Below are 14,121 nucleotides of genomic sequence, written 5' to 3' on the forward strand. Positions count from 1 at the left end.
ACGGTGGTTATTGTTTCGTTCTACACTGTTTAGTATGTGAATGCATGGAGTTTTAAATTATTGTCTCTTGCCAACAAATTTTTATTTTCTTCATAAATTCGGAAGTGAAAATAACATGCATGAAGCTTGTAGTTATAGAATAGATAAATAGAGATCGCAGATCGAATTGCTTTATCAAGATCTATTGTTATCTAGCTCAGATTTAATCAGGATCTAGTTTGATATACTTTAGATTAACACGCCTTAACAAAGGAATTTTTATAGTGGTTCCTTCTGTATTCTATAATCCTCGTATGGACTAGTTCATTCCAGTAACTATTGCTTATGGAATCGATACTGAAAGGAATTACAGAATGTTGTATTCGTTGGTTTGCTTCAGGAAAAGACCAACTGCGGGTCAACTGTTAGAGCATCGTTGGTTGGAGATGGCTTTGGAGAATCCGATCTGTAAAGTTAGATTAAAGCGGTATGTCATCAAGAGAAGATGGGTAAAAGCGGTAAACACTATACTTGCGTTGAAACGAATGGGCGCCCATTTAGACGTAGCTTTAGTCTGACATTTTATTCTTTAATTACTAAATTAATAATTAGGCCAAACGTTTTACGAGCGCGTTGCTATTAAAAGTAGTCGACGAATTTCTGGGCGAAATATCAAATACAAGTGTTTGAACAAGCTTGGATTAGAATAAATTAAGCATAGCTTAGTGCAGATATAATAAAGTATTAGTATTTTCCATTGTTCGTATTATAACAAGCAAAACATTCGTACGTGTAATGAAATCCGTATTGAAAGTATACGAAACGTTTTATTTTTCACGAGATGAAATTTAGAGTTTAGAGTGTTCTGATCTGTACATTTTGAAATATGAACACGGTGCCTCGGTTAATGTATACGATCGCGTGGAACAGTATTATAAAATTGGCACTGATGCGACGAAAGGTAAAAATAATTCCAAACGCGTGCCATATTAACAGACCATTATACGACGATACTCGTTGTTTTGTAATTAAGTAATTGCGATTGAATCGATAACTTGAAATGTTATTTCTTGAAAGTATAAAGCGGAATGTCGATTATCATAATAAAAGATATTTATGTATATTTCTATCTAGAACTATACATCGACATAATTTTAAAGAGATATGCATCGAGTTACGCTGCAATCGTTTATTTGTATTAATATTCCTTTTATGTTGTGAACCGTGAAAAGCCATATTTTTCATTTTCATTGTGACCGATATCTCCAGACATTGTCTCGTGTCGTCGTTATACATTGTGATCTCGATTAATCACGTTCCAATTTTATCACCACCATTATCCGACGTACGTAAAATAACGTGATGGTACAATCACGTTCAATGACGTTTTGCTACGCGTGAGCAAGTAAAAGATACAGTGTTTGAAATTCATTTCAGAAACGAAAACATTTTATAATAACAAAAATTAACACGATATGTACATGTATTTGTAAAAAGGTATACACGAAGTAATAATTTTGTAAATAAATATAGTTCTAATCAATTTACCATAGATTTTAATTTATTCATCGATTTGTCTTTTTATTCGTGTAACTAACATTTTGAACATTGACTACAGATTTAACAAACGTTCGATTCTTGAAATCTGCGAGCGTAGTCGCGGATTTACGAGGTTCACGTGCGATAGGAATTCGTATTATGTAAATACGCAAATATGTAACGTACCAGCCCGCGCCTTTAAATAAAGTCTTCTACAGTGTCACGCAGAACACGAAGCGGCGCGATGTTGTATTATATTAATAGCTCTCGTTCCACCTGTTGTCCGACATCTCCCGCAGAGTCGGACAAATTTTATTCACGAATAACGAATAAAAGTTTTAAGATAGCCGACCAAAATCTCGCCATGTTAACGTTTAACCCTTTGCGGTCCGAAACAATTTCAGAACGAAAATTTACAGCAATTTATTTAATCTGTTTGTCCATAATAATACTCTATATTATGTTAATAAAAAGATTCACTTTTCCGTTTACTTTCCTCGTTGAAGGGCACGGACAAGGTATACCAGCAGTTGGAGATAAAAAAGATCAATTCCCGGAATATAAATGGTATCAAATCTCCCAATCTTCCTCTCTTCTTGGAGGTAATGCTTAAATATTTTTTTAACGTTCGAATGCGGTGCAAAGAGGATTGGGAGAAAAAAGGAAAGACGACTGGGGATCTATAAGAACATGAAAATTGTATTGTTTGATTGCCTTTCGTGTAGCAATATATAATAAATTAATGAAAACATCATACTTTATGTATGAGTTGTTGTTTTATCTCATTATACAGGGTATTTCACTCAATTGGGAAATGTGTATCTTTAAAACGGTTCGAAATACGAAAAAACGATGCGCAAAAAATGACACATACTGTAGGGGCCATCTAATGTCGAATGCACCGAACTATTTCTCAAAGAGTTTGGACGCTTTGCCGTAGATGGTGGTGCAATCATTTGTACATCGGTGCATTTCTTCTTTTTTTATTATAAAAATTAGCTTTGTACAATGCGTGAATAATAAACTAAAGATTTTGTCGATATCGCATAGGAAGCAAAATCCGTGAATTTGCTAACGTTACCGATGATCGGGTTAAATTTGATTTCCAGAGTCATTATGCTTAAACATAGAGTGCACTGTAAAGGCACCGATTATATACGTATTCAGCATTTCGGTGGTGTAGATAATATCTAATTGTTGATTAAACCACAGACAAGGAATACGAGTAGACCTTTGACCTTATGAATTTTCGCGGCCGAATTTCACTGAATTAGTATTGATAGCCAGACCTAATTCAGTGAATAGTTTCTCAACAGACCGTCATCCATGAGAAGAGGCCGCTAAAGTCACCTCCGAATTTTCAGGTCGGTATGGCAGTCAGATTGGACCGCGAAAGTCCATAAGACGAAAGGTCTACTCGTATATCTCGCCTGTGATTTTAAAAGGTATATTTATGTCAAACCGTGTAATCTAGATACAGTGAGCGTTACGAGATGAGAAGTGTCGTTCGTTTATTTTGTATCCGCGGTTTCTGAGGCATCGTTCGTTCCGCGAATTGAGTAAACAAGGTCTAACCTTCCTTTTCAAAATACAAGCTTCGCGAGGTATCGGAGCTTCCCCCATCTCCCCACCTAGTTCGCGAGTGTTACTGTTTACCGCAAGGGGACCTTCATTCGTACTCTGAAAACTGAAATAGTAAGACGTGTTGAAACTTTACAGGACGAGGTCCGTATTTCTAACCTGTTGATATTTCGTCATTATTACTACCCGCGTTTACATTCTATCGATGCTTTCACGTAATATTAATACATGGTTGATTCTTAATTCAATCGACAACGCGACAAATATTGAATCGGTTTCGTACGTTTTCTCTGACATTCGACCGGTGTTAATTGTTAACATGTATCTTATACACTTGATTATAATAATCGTTCATGTACTTTAATGCATTTTTCTTTCGTTTCTTTGACAGTCTCTTACTGGAATTCGAAATCAAGGGATTTCTTTTCGAAATATGCACAAGCTTTGACAACAGCGGAAATCCCTCCCCTCCCCTCCCAATTTGCGAGTGTTGCTGAGTGCAGCGAGGGGGCGCCATTTTGTGCTGTACGATTGGCGTAGTAAGACGTGTTTGAACCTGCTCCCCGACATATCAAGACGTGCTGCCGTTTCGCGAATAACAAGGCACGTATTTCTAACCTTTTGATATTTAATCATCATTATTATTACACGTGTTTACTCTCTAACGGTGCTTTCGTGTAATATTAATACGTTTATACTACAAATTGAGTCGGAATTCTGACGAAAACTAAATCGGGTTTCGTGCGTTTTCTTCGATATCTAACCGGCGTCGATTCATTATATCTCCCAACACGAAATTACGTATCATATACATAAATTACTGTTTAATTGCGATTAGATATGTTTGCTGTAATGCATTTGTTTCTGCACTTTATTTCTGTAGCAACCTCCGATTGGAATTCAAAGTCGAGGCAAGCTACCGGCACAAAATGGACGCCATTACACTTGGAAATATTCAAATGGCGCCAGCGTTAAATGGTCAAATAAAGATTGGTAAAAAATACATATACAAATGACATTTATATATTATTTCAATATTCTTATCATTTTATTAAGTTACAGCAGAAGAAAGAAGAAAGAAGAAAAATAGGAAAACACGGGTGTGCTTACTGTGTATTATTGTTTGTGTCCTTTATCTGTTATCTTTTCAGGGAATTTGTTGGCCGAGCGCAATGCGGCCGGTAGCTTCGGTGATTGTGCGTAGTAAGAGTTGTTTGTTGGGGCAAAGTCACCTCGAGTAGGTTGTCGTTTACATGTTAGGGAAACGCGAGAATAGAGCCAGTGTTTCTTACGCAGTATTAAATTATTTACAGAGCATCGTGGCTCTTTCTGTTTTCTGAATCGCGATAATAGAATCATTTGTTCGCCGATTTCAATCTTCGGTCGCGGTAATCTAATTTAATACTTCCTAATCATATTAATTACTTTCTCAATTTGAAATAAACTCCTCGTTACCGGTATTAGAGTCAGTGCATCACCGAAGAGGATTATTAGGCGATGCTCCACGAGCAAACAATGTAAGTAAAAATTTATACTTAAAAATTTTTAATTAAAAATCTCTATAATTGTAACGATTCTAATTGTTTTCTTACAGTTTTCTTACAGTTTCTGAGCATGATCCTGGGAACCAGTAGCAGTACCCGGGGGGGTATCGGGCTGTGGACCACGAGCGAACAACGTAAGTATTTTATACTTTGAAATTTGTTAATTAAAAATCTCTATAATTTTCACAATAGATTCTAATTGTTTTCTTGCGCCTTTCTTACAGTCTCTGGACCTGAATCTAATCAGCAGGACCATGCTGACTGATGGATGACTTCGGGGACTTCAAGTCATCATTGGTGAGTCGCATGCTATTTGTGTTCCTCTGGTCCCCAACCATGTTGTAGGATGAAAGATCCGAATCAACACGGGTGACCAGTTGTATACTTGCTATTTTTGACGAGTTAAGTGAATAGTAACATCAACTGTTATATTTCTTAGAGCAGGTTTTAGGGTCTTCTTGCACTCGCGTTTCTTAATATTAAAATAAAATTTTTACAAATATATACAATAACAAAATCTTTATAAAATATATGAAATATATTTATTAACTTTATATGACTTGTATGATCGTATAGAAAATGAATTAATATAATGTGAAAACATTATATTTATCATACGATCGAGTAGAATATGAATGATATTTAATATGACACTGTACAATAATATTTACAGCATTAATATAAATTATTCAATATTGATCGTTTACTTGATTAATACATCTTATGATGTATTTAACGTGCAAGAAAGCATTTCGCGACAGGTCGATTTTTGAGTCAAAGTAACGTGCATTTTATACTAGTTTCATCTTTTAAAAAGTTTACTTTGACGACAGAATCGATCATGGATAATTGAATATTTTGAGCAACAATTTAATAAATTCATTTCAATTTTATCATGAAATCTTAAGTAAAGTCTTTCATTTCAAATAATTAAATTTCAATTATAATACTTTTTTTGAATAATAGTATTATTTGATATTAACGTATTTTATTATTGATATATTGCATATAACAAGTCGAGTCATTTTATCTAAAAATTAAATACAAAATACCGTTTAGCTATTAACCAGTTTTTCTAGTCAGGATTTTCAGGATACTTTTCCGTGTTCGTTGCCTAAGTTCATGCACATGCCCAGGTGCTATTTGCATGAGCGAAGGCAACGGGGCACGATGAATTTATTTATAACAATTCAACGACATATCGAGGACTGACATTGGCTAGTGAATCGTGCGCGACGTACTGTCCACATGTGTGTGTTGTGGTTAGGTTGTGGAAGTGCGTCGTTTCAGATGTTTTTATAATAGTAATTTACATACAGATTTTTATAATATTAGATTTTTATCAATAGTAATATCAAATTTCAATTCATCATTTATTTGAAAACTGTTGTTCTTAATGGATTTAAATCTTAATATTTTTCAATCTTCAATGATTCATCTATACAATATATTTTATTAAAGATTATGCTCCATATATTGAAACGTTCTATACAAATATTTATGTATACATATAATATAAGTACGCAAAGATCACTAGCCCTTGTCAGTCCCAGAAACTAGTAAGTCCACAATTAGAGTGTGAATGTTTGCAATATTCGGGTGTCGGAGGAACCCCGGGGAGTCCTCTCTAGTTTAGGTCGCGCCCGAATATTATGCGTGAGTACCGTGGAGTGTTTGTTTGCGAGAATGAGTTTTGCAATCTTTAAATATAGGGTTAGGTAGGTAGGTAACTTTTTCTCTGGTGTGTGTGTTTAAATCTAAGTAGGTAGGGTCAGGGCAGGACTGTCCACATTAGTTACTCGGGTAGGCGCGTTTTCGCGTGGCAGTTCTGTTCCTGTAATTACGATTTCGAGAGTAGAAATGTTGCTGATTCAAACGGTGCACTTGTGCTGTTTGTTTCGGCTTTATTTTCGACTCCTCGAATCGCGTGACTCTTAAAGTCGCTCTCTCGCGCTCGCGGTCGTGATCAGGTCCCTTTCGAAACGTTCGTTCCCCTCGAGATTCACCACGTACGCTCTTGCAACAATTCGTATATTGTTGCAAGACTACGTATTGCACAAAATCTCGAGCCCGGTCTTTCGTAAGTTTCAGGCATCGGCAGGACCGCCGAAGAAAGAAAAGGCTCTCAATGAGCCGAAGAGGCCCTGACAAACTGTCTCAAGAGTGGGCTACAACAAATGGCTTTTCATCTTCATCCTCGGATGAGAATGGAAAGTCATTCCTGTTACTACTTTGTCACTTAACTCGTCCGTAGTTGTAGTTAGTTTATTTTTCTGATTGGCTCACGTATGCATGTACCTGATGGTACATGATTGCACCATACATGCCAGCCATCCCTCCCCATAACTCGCGGTTATGATATACATAGAGTAGCGAATATGCAATAATCGCGTTTGCTTTTAGAGTTGCGAATTCCTATTTTTCGCGTTTCCTTTTCAGGGTAGCGTTGCGACTAAACACGATACGCGATTGGATTTTTGCAAACTTAGGCACTTAATGTTTGCTTAAAAATAGCGTTGCGAACTATTGATAAACGCGATTGCTCGTAGAGTTGCGAAATACTATTTTTCGCGTTTGCTTTTCAGGGTAGTGTTGCGAACAACCACGATTCGCGTTGCTTTTTTCCTCTTTTACACATACAATGGACATCAACCGCGTTTGCAATTTTCATACTATAAATTAGCGTTGCGATCTTGATCAATCGTGCGATTTTTTCTTTAGAGTTGCGATATTTTCAATGCCCAAATTCTACCCCAATTGTAGTACTAGTAGTAGTTAGTTTATTTTGTGGCCAGTACATGTCTATGTACATGTACCAATAGCCCCTGATTAAAGTTAGAGTTGCGAATAATATACAATGTTCGCGTTTGCTCGTAGAGTTGCGAACAAATATTTATCGCGTTGATATATCAGTGCTGCGAATAAATACGATTCGCGATTGTCTTTATGCAAACCTAGGAACCGGGCGTTTGCTTTAAAAATAGCGTTGCGAATTTTTAGTAAACGCGATTGCGAATTAGAGTTGCGAATTACTATTTTTCGCGTTTGCTTTTCAGGGTAGCGTTGCGAATAATTACCATTCGCGGGTTGTTTTTATTCTTACAAGTCGCGTTTGGAATTTTTTCTATTATAAATTAGCGTTGCGATTGTTGATTTATCGCGTTGTTGCCCCGTAGTGTTGCGATATTTAAAACGTCTAACTTCATCCCCATATGTGCCACTCTATTGTAGTTTGAAGTAGCTTGATGTAGTCTGTTTCTTTGTACAATTTTATTTATTGTCTGATTTATGTTTCAGGGAAACATCGTGGGATTAATCAAGACACCGAGAAGAAATATTTTTTCATATTTATTTGTTTTATATGAGTTATATATTTAATTGGATATGAGTTTTTGTTTCAGGAAAACATCGTGGGAGTGACGAAGACACCAAGAAGAAAATATCTTGTCGTATTTCATTGTTTCATGTTTCATGTGTTAATTTCTGAATCTGTTGATAACGTTGCGAGTGACACGAAAATGGTAATGGGGTCCCGGGACCCCAGAAACTCGGGCCGAAAAATTACATCAGGCGAAAGGTCTATTCATATACCTCGTCTGTGATCTAATCCTAAATCGATCTGTAGTTGACGAGTGTATCTGAATTTTTGTGAGAAATTAATACACAATGAAATACTTTCGCGATTGTTACGACAAATGGAATGGTTTCTGAAGAACGCAGCCATTAGATCATATTATTTGTTATGTAATTAATAATTGTATTAATTACATACTAAATAATAATCCCCAGGTCTCACCACGTGGAGGTTGCTGCGAGTGGAGACCCGAAGGGAGATAGATGGAATCAAAGTTCCATCGATCTCCCTTTTACATTCCTACAAGCTAGATCACCAAACTAGAGAGATAGAAGGAAGCAACGTTCCTTCGATCATCTAGTTTAGTCGTACCAAGTAATTATTTCGTTTAAAAGGGGGTGAAGCTACATATATCGTAGGATACGCGACGCGACGCGATACGACGCGATGTCGATCAGCAGTGATCGACGCAAGGAGCGAGATACGCGACACGCGAACCGAGTAACTGGTCAAAAGGTTCAGCTCCGTTGCCTCTCGGCAAGTCCAATCGAAGGGGAAGCGAATCGACGCACCCGACACAGAGGTTCCCCATTTCTCCCACGCATCCTGTTGGGAGCCAGATGGACCCAACTCGAGATGACTAACTGAGAGAGGGAGCGTGTGTCGGGGCTACCATAGACAGGAACAGTCCCTGATCCCCTCTAAGGCCGAAATACTCTTCCCTTTGGATCGTCTCGCCAGAGGACGGCAACTGACCCTTCGGATCAGCTAAACGGCCGATCACTTGCTTTCTACATCGAAGCAGTGGTGACCGGAACGAGAAACGGGAGAACCGGGTGAACGAGAAGCTAGTTGATAAGTAAAAGAATTACTTGGCGTCTCGATGCTTATGTCTAATTAAAATGTACCAAGCAATTATTTTGTTTAAAGAAGGGTGAAGCTAAATTATGGGATTCACGACGCGACGCGATGCTGTCACATGTTTCGATCGATGAAACAGCGGTGATCGCAGCAAGAAACGAGAGAACGAGTGAACCGGTGAAGCTAAGTTGATAATTGCTTGGTATCGCGGCCTTAAAAATAAATTTATCCTAAGGGCCCTGGAGATAAAAGTCCCTCGATGTCCAACGTTGTCGTCCCACGATGATGGAGGTCTGTAAGTAAGCTGAAACTAAAAAAAGTCTACATTTGCGATTAGTTATAGAGTCAAATATAATAAATTGGGAAACGCGAAGTTGTGAAATAAAATAAATGGATCCAAAGAAACCAGTGACGTAGAATAGACATGGACAAGAGCACAACATATACAACAAGCAACGTTTGAGACAAGAATAAAACGGAGGAACAAACACATTCGCGAACAAGGAGCCAGAAGTAAAATATGGAAGAAGACCGGACAAACGTAAACGAGGCGAAACGATAGATTCAAGCCCAGCAGACACTTGAACGTCGAAAAAGAAGACGTGCAATATAGAATGTGCACCGAACAAACCAAGCAAGGAACAAGTAATGAAATATGGAAGGAGACCAAAGAAGTAAAAGCAAGATGAAGCCCCACGTTCAAGCCCAACAGATGCTCGAAGGTCGAAAAAGAAATTAGAGAGGAGAGATTCGGAACTCTCTCACTACTCGTCACTAAATGGTCAATATTGGTCAGTACTGGTCACGAAAGCTGACCAGTGCTCGGCCAGTGGTCAGTAGTGGTGAGTGAAGGTGGAGCGCGGACCCACGAGGGTCCGTCACGTCCGCCAGCGCAGAGAAAGAGTGAGAGAGTGCTCGTCGCCGGCAGGTAGCCTCAGGTAGAACAGTTAAAGGGGTGGGGATGACCGACCTTGGCGAGTTCACCAACCCATGAACGGTTAACCGTGCCTTTGACCGAAAAATGAATATTCTACGCAAAATGGTATTAAAATAATTATTTATACAACTCACGCTATCGAGCATTATTTGAATTATTGCCTGATGTTAATTAATAATTATTGCAAACAATAGGTATGAAAATATAGAGAAATTCGTGGAGACTGAAAGTTTCTTTGAATTTCTGTCGAGAACCAAGGTCGTACATCATGTATTCGTTTCTTCGATCTTCTGTCCTTGATACGATACTTTCTTTTGTATAAGTTTTCATCTTTCATTTCTTCTAAGTAAATAACAAGGTATGCGAGGTATACCTAGTGTATATTTCGCATATTATCAAAAGAAAAACATATTGTTTTGTGATTTTAATGACGCAGTTTACGTATCTTAATTAGAATCCTATGTAATATTAAATTAATAATATTATTACTAAATAATATTAGCAAACTGGCTGCGATCTGCTTTGCATAAATCATCATAAATATAGAGCTTGTTCGCTAGGTTAGTTCTGATTCTCATTGATTCATCAAAGATTCTAGAGTATTGCCAGAGACGAGGTATACGAGTGGATCTTTCATCCAATGTATTTTTTCGGTCCATTTTTATGGGGTCTCGGAACCCCATTACCATTTTCGTGTCATTCGCAACGTTACCAACAGATTCAGAAATAAATTTTAATCCCTTCCATCACAGACGAGATATATGAATAGACCTTTCACCATAGACGAGATATATGATCCTATATCTCGTCTGTGATCCGAGTCTACCATTTTCTACCATTGTACGCGCTGTGATCATTTCCTATCTAGCCTGTCGGTAACGTTGCGGGTGACACGACCCACACGATATCTTCACTTTCGTCGATAAAGTAGTTGTTACTTCTGATTCGTAGTTTCCAACCCTTTTGTAGCAGCACCTCCATTACCGCAGTACTCGATTCAAGCAATTACCTATCAGAATATATTACGTGCCATCCAGAACCTGTATCTCATAATTAATACATGTATAATTTGAATTAATTCTTTAAACGTGTTCGATTTCCTTCGGAGACGAGTATTCCGGTTATCTCTTTATTCGCGTCGTTTCTACGCGTTCGATTCTTATTGTTCGAAGTTTATCGATCACTTTCGATAAGCTTCGACGTTCCTTCGTCGATGGGAAGGCACGATTTCGCCTATGAGGATCGTAGATCGCTGCCAAGATGGATGATCTCGCTCACGGTGCATTTAAGTGACGTTATATATACAAGTTGGCTTAATGAGGGCTCAGACCTCCGTTGCGTGCCCTGCATAAGAACGACAGTGGCAGAAATTGGCCAATTTTGATCATGTTTTGCAAGGAAAATGTTTCTATAATATTTCCTTTTATGGCAATGGGAAAGTTATAAAAACTAAGCACAAACTTCAGAATTTCCCCCTTTAAACAATATTAAAAATCTATGGTTCCTTCGAGATCTTTCCCTAATAGATCCCCACCGATCCAAAGGGTGTAGAATTTACCTGTGTTAGCCACGAGCAAACATTTCTTAACGCCCTGTATACGTTACACGTTCAATTTTCTAGGTAACAAGGACATTTTCATGGATGATTTTGTTTGTTTAACGCGTACAAATGTATTTCCGTGTGTATTTATTATCTCGGCGCAGCTGTAAAGCCTGCACTCGTTAAGGATTCAGAACGGTCGCGGTCGCGAAAACCATTTTCTCCTCTTTCTTCTTTGTAACAAGTACATCGAGGCGGCTCGCTTAATTAATGCTCGCGTATCAACGAGCACAATCGAGCTCACCGCTGTCGTTAAGGTGTCATTACGCGCAGCGATGTTTAAAATTTCATTGATCGCGACATTGGCTCGTCGAAACAGTTATTCGATCGTTTCGCGGCCTCGAATTACGTTTTCCACGCGTAGTTGGTCGATCGCGTGGCTCTTTCATCTTTTCAATAACATCATTTTTGGTCAATTTTACGTTTCGATACTCGGAGCGAAACAGACATATTCGAGACGAAGCGGAAAAGGATTAAAAAGGCGAAGTGCATGCTTACCGCGATCTGGCGCGGAACAGCCAGCGGAGCCCGACACAATCGCGTTTCCATTTTCGTGCGGATCGCCCGTATCATCTTCCGCTCTTCATTACACTTTTTTGCATTCCCAGCGTCGGGGCCGGAATGAACTCGCAATTTGGCCGAAAAATCGAACAATTTGCCGGCAATTCCGACGGGCAATAATTGTTTTCGTATTCCCTGTGTATCCTTGCGCGCCTCTATCGATTGCCTATACGTCCGCGACCTAATTGAGTGTTCTATTTTCGAAGTACGATTATCATTATAACGGGTAATGGAAAGGGCGACAGGGGCGTACGTGCGCGGGACGAAGATTACAATTTCGCTTGCACGGTCAGTCGCCGTGACTATCCCTGGCCCTTTTATTTCCATCGTACCTCCTAACGAGATATTGATACAGCAACGAGAGAGCTGCAACTTTCTGCCGGCGTATCTCTCACATATAGAGAGACCCCCCGTTCCGCAGTCGGTCGTCGTTACGCGTGGTGGGATGGGCTCGGTAAATCCGCGTTAGTATGTGCCGGGGGTCGCGAACGTAGACTGTGTAACCACCCTTCTTGTTCTCGAGCATCGTCCATAACATCGTTCCGGAGTTCCGCGACAAGCCGTCGTACGACTTGAAAATTTATTAGAGGGACGCGCGGGGAAAAAGCCGAACGGCGTCTTCGCCTCTAACCTTTAATTCCGGATCAAGGATTACCGTAAACCAATCGTTTCCCGGGCAAACAGAGATCGAAATCCCTTTCGAAGTCGCCGTGCGACGAACTTTTTAACACTACAAACATTCGAATATTACACGTGGTCTTCTTCTTTAAACATTCACGAGGATACGATTCTAGACGCGGGTTCTACTCGACGAATATGCGTAAAATTGATTTTCTCCAGAGACTTTGTGTCTACGGATGTAACTTGGCTAGAATGGAGTTTACGAAGTTCTATCAGTCGCTGTTAAATGGCCCGTAAGATTTTTAGCCGGTGCTTACGGACACACATTGATTTCATTACCGGCGAGTGTCTCGTTTCACTCCTCATTAAGCCAGGAGATAGATCTTTTGATATCCTCGTCGTGGTGGTCTTCGTTCGCGAATATCTAACCGAGTTGAAACTCGATCGCGACCCGCGGTCTTCGAGTACGAATGTTCACCTCGTGTACGAATTCGATCGAAGAAACAAACCGTAAAACTTTTCCGCGAGGTTCGCGGGTAAATTGAATTAAAAATTTCTCCCGTGACGAGATCCCGATTTCTACGCTCTGATATCCATTGCCACGCTGACCCGTTGTAAAAATTACGGCTCGAGTAATTATTCCCGCGGCGGGCGTATAACGGCGGATAAGCATGCGAGAATGCGGTTAAATTTATTTCGTAGCGGCAGGAAAACTTGTCGTAACATCTAAGAAACCACCGTCCGGCGTTTCTCTTTTTTCCTTTAATGACTCGTTGCGTTTCGATATAACGAGATTTTTATCGGAATGGAATTGCAACTGTTATTAACGAACATATGCTGGGGGTTTTTTATAGTTTATGGTATCCGATAGAAACGTGTCAGCTTGATAACTGAAAGCTACAAACGAGATACGATAAATACCATTCGTTTAATTTTATCTCTCGCGTATTTCGTTTCTATTATCTAATTGAAATTTATTACCGTGTACTTTTTAGCGGGAAATTGTTCTTAGAGTCGTGTTGTATCCTTCGAAACTTGTTCGCGATCGATTCGAAGTAAATTCGAAAGGTGTTCGCTCCGTTAACGTGTGTTAACAGAGAAATTCGACCACTGGACTACTTGCTTTAACCCTTTGCACTTTTACAAGTCCAAACCAAAGAGATATCGTACACTTGAAAGTTACAAAATGCAACAACAGTGTAAATAAAGCAGATATTTTAACAGGTAAATTTCAAATAAAACACTTAAAGGCGTTGGGAGCTGCTGGTAACAAAATTGAAATATAATTCAGAGTGCAAAGGGTTAAAGATAGTGCTGTCGATCG

Source organism: Colletes gigas, unplaced genomic scaffold (genome assembly GCF_013123115.1).
Source record: "Colletes gigas isolate AHSC1104 unplaced genomic scaffold, ASM1312311v1 Colletes_gigas_Sc00013, whole genome shotgun sequence".
Classification (NCBI taxonomy): domain Eukaryota; kingdom Metazoa; phylum Arthropoda; class Insecta; order Hymenoptera; family Colletidae; genus Colletes; species Colletes gigas.